This window comes from Montipora capricornis, chromosome 7 (assembly GCF_036669925.1).
Source record: "Montipora capricornis isolate CH-2021 chromosome 7, ASM3666992v2, whole genome shotgun sequence".
Lineage (NCBI taxonomy): Eukaryota > Metazoa > Cnidaria > Anthozoa > Scleractinia > Acroporidae > Montipora > Montipora capricornis.
This window is the reverse complement of record NC_090889.1, coordinates 8906205-8913704: the sequence shown is the minus strand read 5'-3', so window position 1 is coordinate 8913704 and position 7500 is coordinate 8906205. Positions and strand designations below refer to the sequence as shown.

General features: G+C 42.9%; 1 protein-coding gene across 3 annotated transcripts in view; it reads left to right on the top strand.

Moving 5' to 3' along the window:
- LOC138058149 (adenosine receptor A2b-like) overlaps positions 1-7500 on the top strand; it is a 45009-nt gene that overhangs the window by 23805 nt on the left and 13704 nt on the right. The window contains exon 1 of one of the 3 annotated variants that reach the window (XM_068904042.1): positions 268-359. The exons of the other annotated variants lie outside the window; for them this stretch is intronic. The gene's annotated coding sequence lies outside the window, so the exon portion shown is untranslated. Of the gene's footprint in view, positions 1-267; positions 360-7500 lie in introns of those variants that run through there. 3 annotated transcript variants of the gene reach the window in all.

Here is a 7500-nt window from a genome sequence, read left to right as displayed (position 1 = left end):
TTCCCCCTTTGAGAGGTTTGGCCTAATTGGTCTAATGTGAGGATTAATTATTTCTTTCTTAATGTTAGAAAGAAACAGTTCAAGTTCATTATACTTCGATACTGGAGACTTCTATTTCTTTTTACCTGGAATTCGTGGGAGGTGGCTTTCAGCATCTTCATGCTCTTCTGTTTCGTCTTGTTTCTTCTCAAGAGAGAAAACAGCTGTTCTTAGCCGGGCTTGAAATGCTTCCAAGTCATCGTATACTTGCTGCCAATTGACGAGCTTCGGTGTTGGGCAGAAAGAAGGTCCTTTCCTTAGCAGAGCCATCTGATCTTCAGTGATTTCGATGTCCGAAGGATTGATGGGGTCGAGATGCTGTGAGTTGTTGTTCCGAGTTATCTTTAATTCCTTACGCTTTCTACGGAAAAGACGTCGTTTTCTTAGGAGTCTATGTATTTTTTGGAAATGTCTACCTCGTGTGCGTGTGCGTGTGGGTGTGGCGGTAGCTGGTCCATTGTCTGCGTTTAGGTTTAGAAGTGGAATTGTCTTGTTGAGTTTTCGCTCCTCAACTTTCCTAAGCTTGCAGTTCAATGCACAATTCTGGTGTTGTAGCTGGTTCCACACAGTGGTCGCGCGAGTGTGATCCAAATCCTCAAAGAGTCTAGCTCTCGATAGTTGAAGTTCTCGCTGCAGAGTTTTTACTCTTTCGTGTGTGATTTTAAGTGTTGCGTGGCGTAATTCTCTGGATGTATTCTGGAGTAGCCTGGTACATAAGTCTTGAAATTTGAGGTTATCTACATGCAAAGCAAGATTAAATTTCAAATTGAAACCTTTCGGGATAACATTACGGTCGCGCGCATCACAACTGAAATGGCTATTATTTTAAACACCTAACGGAAAGTGCCAGAGATCTTATAATGACCTTCTGCGCAAGCCTACGCGCGTCTTTCGGTTTTGGGCGTAAAAACCATCATTCTCATTAAGTCCTTGGGGGCGCAGCGTTTCCAATCTATACATCTACTGTCCCTTAAACTTAAATGACTTAATCCCAAATGTCCCGAACTATGAAAATGCTGGTAAAAAAAATCATCATTGCTCTTATTTCCAGAAGACAACTTGAGATGGGCATTGATCCTACTTCTGTGATTATTGAACCTAAACCGAAAAGTAGTGGTAGTGGATCCAACATACTGGGTGCCACATACCTTACAAGTAATGAGATAGACCACGTTTTCAGAATTACAATTCAAGTTGTAATTGATGCGGAAATCCTTCCCATAGGTTTTGCTACAGAATGTTCTCCCCACGCACAGAAAATTACAGATTTGGCACCGATTGCTCCCACACCTTGATGTTCCTGTTATCTCTTCCTTAGCGACACTCCTAAACTTTTCACGGACCAAATAGTCGGAGAGGCATTTCGGTCTTCTGAAAGCGACCATTGGCACTTCCGCCTTGAGGCAAAGAGATCTATAGTGGATTCCCCCCATATTGCTGTAACGTTTTGAAAAGTGTCTTTCCTGAGCATCCATTCCTTATTGTCAGTAAAAACCATAGATTCTCTGTCTGTTTGAATATTGTTCTTCCCCGGGATATGAGCTGCAGAAATCCAGATATCTCTCTCTGAATACAGAACAGCCAAATCTCCTTGGCGACAGAGTTGCACTCCATAGAATGTGTGCCTCCCATAGTGTTAATATAGTTAACAGTAGTGGTATTGTCCAAATAAATGCGTATGTGTACAGATGTCATATTAATACATAGGGCTTTCAAACCGAGGAATACAGCCATGAGTTGGAGACAGTTAATGTGATTGTTTGATTCAGTTTTAGTCCATCTCCCGCCTGTTTTTTCCCACCCATGACTGCAACCAACCTTTGTTTGAGGCGTCAGTATACAGAGTAACGTCAATCTTTGAGTTTGGTGTAAAAAAAGGTATTCAGCTGTCTCCATATTATTGCACCATCACTGTAGTTCTGCAAGGCTTTCTTGCGATAATTTTATACGTGCCTGGTAGTTTCCTTTCTTTTGTCTAAGTGCCATGGTTTTATCATGTTCTAAGTGTCTATAGAAAAGTGGGCCATAAAGCACACCTGGAAAACTAGACACTAGTAGTCCAATAACTTCTGAAAGTTCCTGGATAGACATTGTGGCACTGCAAACAAGCCTACTGCACCGCTCTTTGATTCTAAAAACCTTTTCTGTAGGCAGGCACACAGTCATACTGACACAATTCCGGACAAAACCCAGAAAGACGAAGTGTCTGGACTGGTCTCAGCACTGATTTCACCGGGTGTATAATAAAACCCAGTTCTTCAAATAAGCAGCAAGTATCAGTAATGTTAGTGTGACATTCATGTATTGTATCTCCTTGTAGATATGAGTCATCAATATATCCCACATTTAGATGCTCTTTCTTTGTAAGGGTAGCATAAACAGGTTTTAAATTTTTCGTAATGAGGCGTGGGGCACAAGAAAGACCATTAGGTAAACAAGTGAACTGAAACAAATGTCCTCTCCAGCTAAATCTAAGGAACTTTTGATAGTCCTCATCAATGGGAACCGAGTAGCAAGCATCCCGTAAATCTAGGGAAGCCATGTAACAATTCTGTTTCATAAGCCTGCATGATAGCAGATTGTAGAGTATCCATCTTGAAGTGATGATACTCCAAGTGATCATTAAGATTTTTTAAATTTAATATGAGCCTATAAGTGCCATCTTTCTTAGGGCAGATGAATATTAGTAGAAATGAATTCCCCTTCACAGCGAGTGGCCTCTTCGATCACTCTTTTATTCAGCAAGTTGTCAATTTCGTTTTGACTACAGAAAATGAGGGGACAGAAAGGGAGGCTCCTGGTCCAGCTCTTGGGATATGTCATGTCCACGAAAGTTATTTTTAGACGAGCGGAAGTCTTCCGAGACGTCCGCATGCAGGCCAACTTCGCTCCGATGTTTGAAAGAAAATAAATATTCATCAGCCTTCCACGTGCGGCGTCATTTTCTCTTTTCACTAAGAACCTGAGAGCGAGGGAAGACTGCATGCGGACGTCTCGGAAGACAGACTTCCGCTAGAACAAAGACTTCCGCTCGTCTAAAAATAACTTTCGTGGACATAACATATCCCGGCCAACGCCCTGAGCCTCCCTCTCTGTCCCCTCATTTTCTCTTGGTTTTGAATAATATGTTGTTCCTGAAGGGAAAAACCGATTTCCCTTGGAGCAGCCTGTTGCCCAGCAGCAAGATCAATTTTGCACTGAGTCACGCTATCAAGAATAAAATGATCAGATGTAAGATTGTGCCACTGTCAGGAAAAATGTTTCAGTCGGCCAGCAACACAGTCATTAGACACATGAAGAGTTTTGCTCACCTTAACATCAACATTAGAAACATGATCCAGACTCTTATTGTCTACTTTGACTTTCCTTGCTTTGTCTTCCTTTGGCTCGGGCGGTTTGTTTGCTGGTCGTGGAAGCGCCAGCCTAAAAAAGGCCTCCTGGCCTAACGGTATGATCGTCCACGACTTGAAGAATGCGACATGTAGTTTCTAGAATTTCTAGAATCAGAATGAGACCTGGAGGATGAGCCATTATTTGTTTTGACCTTTTTACCAAAACGATTTGACTTCTGTCGAGTGTTTTACGTGCTTTGGTAAATCATCCAAGGAGGAATAATAGCCTTTATTGACCTTTGTTTTTACAGTACCTATTACGTTTGCCAGATAGACTTGAAGATTGCAATCTTGTTCGTTATATTACAATTTCTATCAGAAACATTCTAAGTAATTGTCCCTAAAGGACCTAATTTTGGAATTTGCACCCCACCAAAAATTTTCTACACAACTGGTGTTATTACTTGACTATCGTCTTTTACACATATATAGCTTTACTAATGTATTCAAATTACGGCATACATTTTTACGTGACTACATTAACGGCAATTCATTGACAATCTTATTGTTTAAACACGACGCTTGCAGACCTATAGTTACAATCAGTATTTTCACAATGGAGACTATAAAGAACAAATAAACTTACAAACTATTCTCTAAGGTACTAATTACGGTTGACTATGATACGAAATTAACACTAAATAATTAACACGAACGGAATAAACTATGCAGCTAACGAAAATAAAAAGGAATTTTGTGACACCTGAAAAGAAATTTCATGACACCATCGTCTAAATCAATTTATTTTCTTTGGCTCTCGGTTCACAGGCTCTAACAGCAAATCATCATCGCCGTCCTCCATCACGCCAAACGAAAGCACAAGCGCAAGCATAAGAGCGCTTATTTCACCGTGAGAACGGGGTTGACGCAAGCACAAGCACAAGGATCAATTTTTTACATTTTCCTTGTGCTTGCGCTTATTTTTGCGTTCGCTTGCGCCGTGTGAAAAGAAATTTATAATTACCATCGCAGAAACTTTTAAAGCATCTGTGTACTACTGGACTTTCGAATACGGAATTAAATTGGATATTGACCGTCAAAATACTGGAGAGAGAAAAAAAACACTGAAACACGGTGACTTCAAAAAAGCCTTCGAACAAAGTGTAGCCAACTTGTAACCTCATATGTACCATAATCTCCGCAATTTATTGATCAAACCGGCAATGCCAGTGCCAAAAAGTGGCGCAGTAGTGAGACCTCTCGCCTCCCACTAAGTGCAGATGAAGTCAAAATTGAGCATTCATCTAATTAGCTATAGGTGCATTTCTGAAATAAGTGACGAATTTGACTCAGGTTTAGTTCCCGGACCCGACGCCATAAGTGGGTTGAGTTTGCGTTAGTTCTCCACTCTGCTCCGAGGGTTTTTCTCCTGGTCCTCCGATTCCCCCCCCCCCCCTCCCTCTCCCCTTCTCCAGCAAAAACCAGCATACAGCTGATTCCTGTTCGCTGACCTCGTTGAGCTGCGTCGTTGCTGTACTTGCGACGGCGATTAGCGTGACAATTATTATTATTATTATGCAGTATGTAGTACGTAAGTATGCTTACAAATATAAGTAGGAAAAGGCACTATTGTGTAACAATCCCTACTGTTAAACCTATTTACAAACCAATTGGTAATAACTAACGAACCAACATTTGAGAAAGGAACAAGAGTTTATATTCCTTAATAACTCGTCGAAACCTTGAATGACCTTGCTATGTTTAGGGTGTACGATAAAACTGCCTTCTGCATATTAAACAAAACCTGGTTCCCTCTATCCAAACCTAAAAACTTCCTAACTTTCTCCGCCGTCTCCATAGAGAAGCCTCCTAGTACATCAACTATCACATTAAACTGTGTGATAGTGTGACCGGGGAACTGTTGGCGCATCTCCCATCTCAACGGCGCATACTTGTCAGTTTTCTCCTGTTCCTTCTGTTCTCTGTTGGAAACCCAAGGGCAGCTCATCTCAATAAGGATCACCTTCTTCTCCTTTCTGTCCACAATTCTCGCATCAATTCTGTTAGCCCTGACTTCCGTATTTTCAGCAAATACTGGGACATCCCAGTACGCGCACGCTCGGTCATTCTTGTACTCGGGTTTAGGTGAGACTGGAGAGTACCAAGGGGGGATACACTGGATAAGATCTAAGTCTTTCAGGAACTCGAAGAAAAGGATTTTCAAGGCTGCATTGTGTCTCTGCATGTACTTAATCTGTGCCAAGGTACCACATCCGCTAATCACGTGGGCCATAGATTCAGGCCCTTTTCATTACATACGACACGTGGTATCCGAGGTGGTCAGCGTCTTCGTCTTGCTCTGGTGGTACAGCTTAGTGGGGAGTAATTGCTGGTATAACTCATAGATTCCAGCAACAGTATGCACAGGTGCAGACTTCCACTTACTAAGCCAAGTGAAGCAGTCAATAACTTTGTTATCATCCCATTTTTCTCCGAACAGCTTTCCTTGCCACCTCTGCTCTCTTACTTCCCTCATGCTTCTCTCTTCTTCTCTCGCTCGTAATGTTCTCCCTACTCCTTTAACATGTGATTCCTCACCTGAGTCAGTTTGCAACGCTTTGGGATCTGGGTATGCAAGGTCCAGAGTAATGTCCATTTCCAAAGCAAATTTCTTGGCATCCTTTACGAGTGATCTTCTTCCTGCTCGTTCGCACTTCTCTTCAAACTCGCGCACTAAACTCATCGTTCGATCTTCGTTTGCGTACAGCTTCATTGTGGTCTTGACTTTGGTCTGCTTATACAGGCTCTCAAATGACTTCAGTCCCCGGCCTCCACACTTCCTTGGTAGGTATAGCAACTCGGTTGAACCGAGTGGATGGTAGCCTCCATTCTCTTTGATGATCTTGCGAGCTTCGCGATCGCGTTGTTGTAGATCTGCGAGCGGCCATGTTAGTGTCCACATAGGGTAGGTGACAACTGGTAGTGCGTATTGATTAGATGCTAAGACTTTGTGGAAGTCCGATAGGGGGCTCGACCATATAATTGACAGTCTCTGCAAGCAAACCTTTGAAGCTCCGCACAGAACAGAGCTGTCCTCTTGCTTAGAATTTTCTAAAACTCCCAAAAACTTGTAAGTTTCTCCCTTCTTCAGATTTTGTATGACCTGCCTTTCTCCGATGGCAGTGCCTCCCAAACTGCTGTCCAATGAACCTCTCCTTACATGAGCTGTAGAACACTTCTTCTCGTTCCACTCCAAACCGACATCTGCCATGGCTTCTTTAACTGTCTTCATTACTCTCTCAAGTTTATCCTTCGACGCTGCATATATCTTCATATCATCTATGTATAGCAAGTGCGTAATCTTGCCACTCAGTGGTCTTGACAGCTTGTATCCTTCCGATGCTTTCAACCTCCAAGATATTGGGTTAAGGCATAAAGTGAACAACCTCGGACATAAAGCGTCGCCCTGTGGAAGGCCTTTGTTGAACCTTATGACGTCAGAGGTTTCATACCCTTCCTTTGTTCTGGCCGTGATCTTCGTATTCCAGCTTTCACACAGTCTCGCCACTGTTCTGCACATCCATAAGGGGAATTTGTGCATCGTCATCATTTCTTGCAACCAAGCATGGCTTACAGAATCGAACGCCTTTCGCACGTCGATCCAAGCCATGCTTAGGTTCCTGCTTCCATTTAGACTATCTCGACAAACCATTCTGTCAATCATTAAGTTGTCCAAGGTCCCACTGCACTTGGTCCTGGCTCCCCTTTGCTCTTCTTCTAACAGGTTGTGTGTCTCCAGATGTTCGTCCATTGGTGACAATAAGCAGGTGGTAAACCACTTATACTGCGTGTTCAAACAGGTTATAGGCCTCTGGTTCTGACTGGAGAGCTCGCCCGGCTTAGGGATCAGATTGGTTCTCCCTCCTGTGAACCAGCTGGGATATCCGACTTCGCCCGTTAAGATGGTCTTGAAGCTAGCCGCAGTCCCTTCATGTAAAGTGACAGCCCTTTTCCACCAGTAGTTTGCAATTCTATCGGGGCCCGGGGCACTCCAGTTGCGTTTTTTCTTGATCGCGTCTGCACACTTCGTCTGGTTAAGTTGGAAACTGTCTTGCCGAGGGACTGGGAC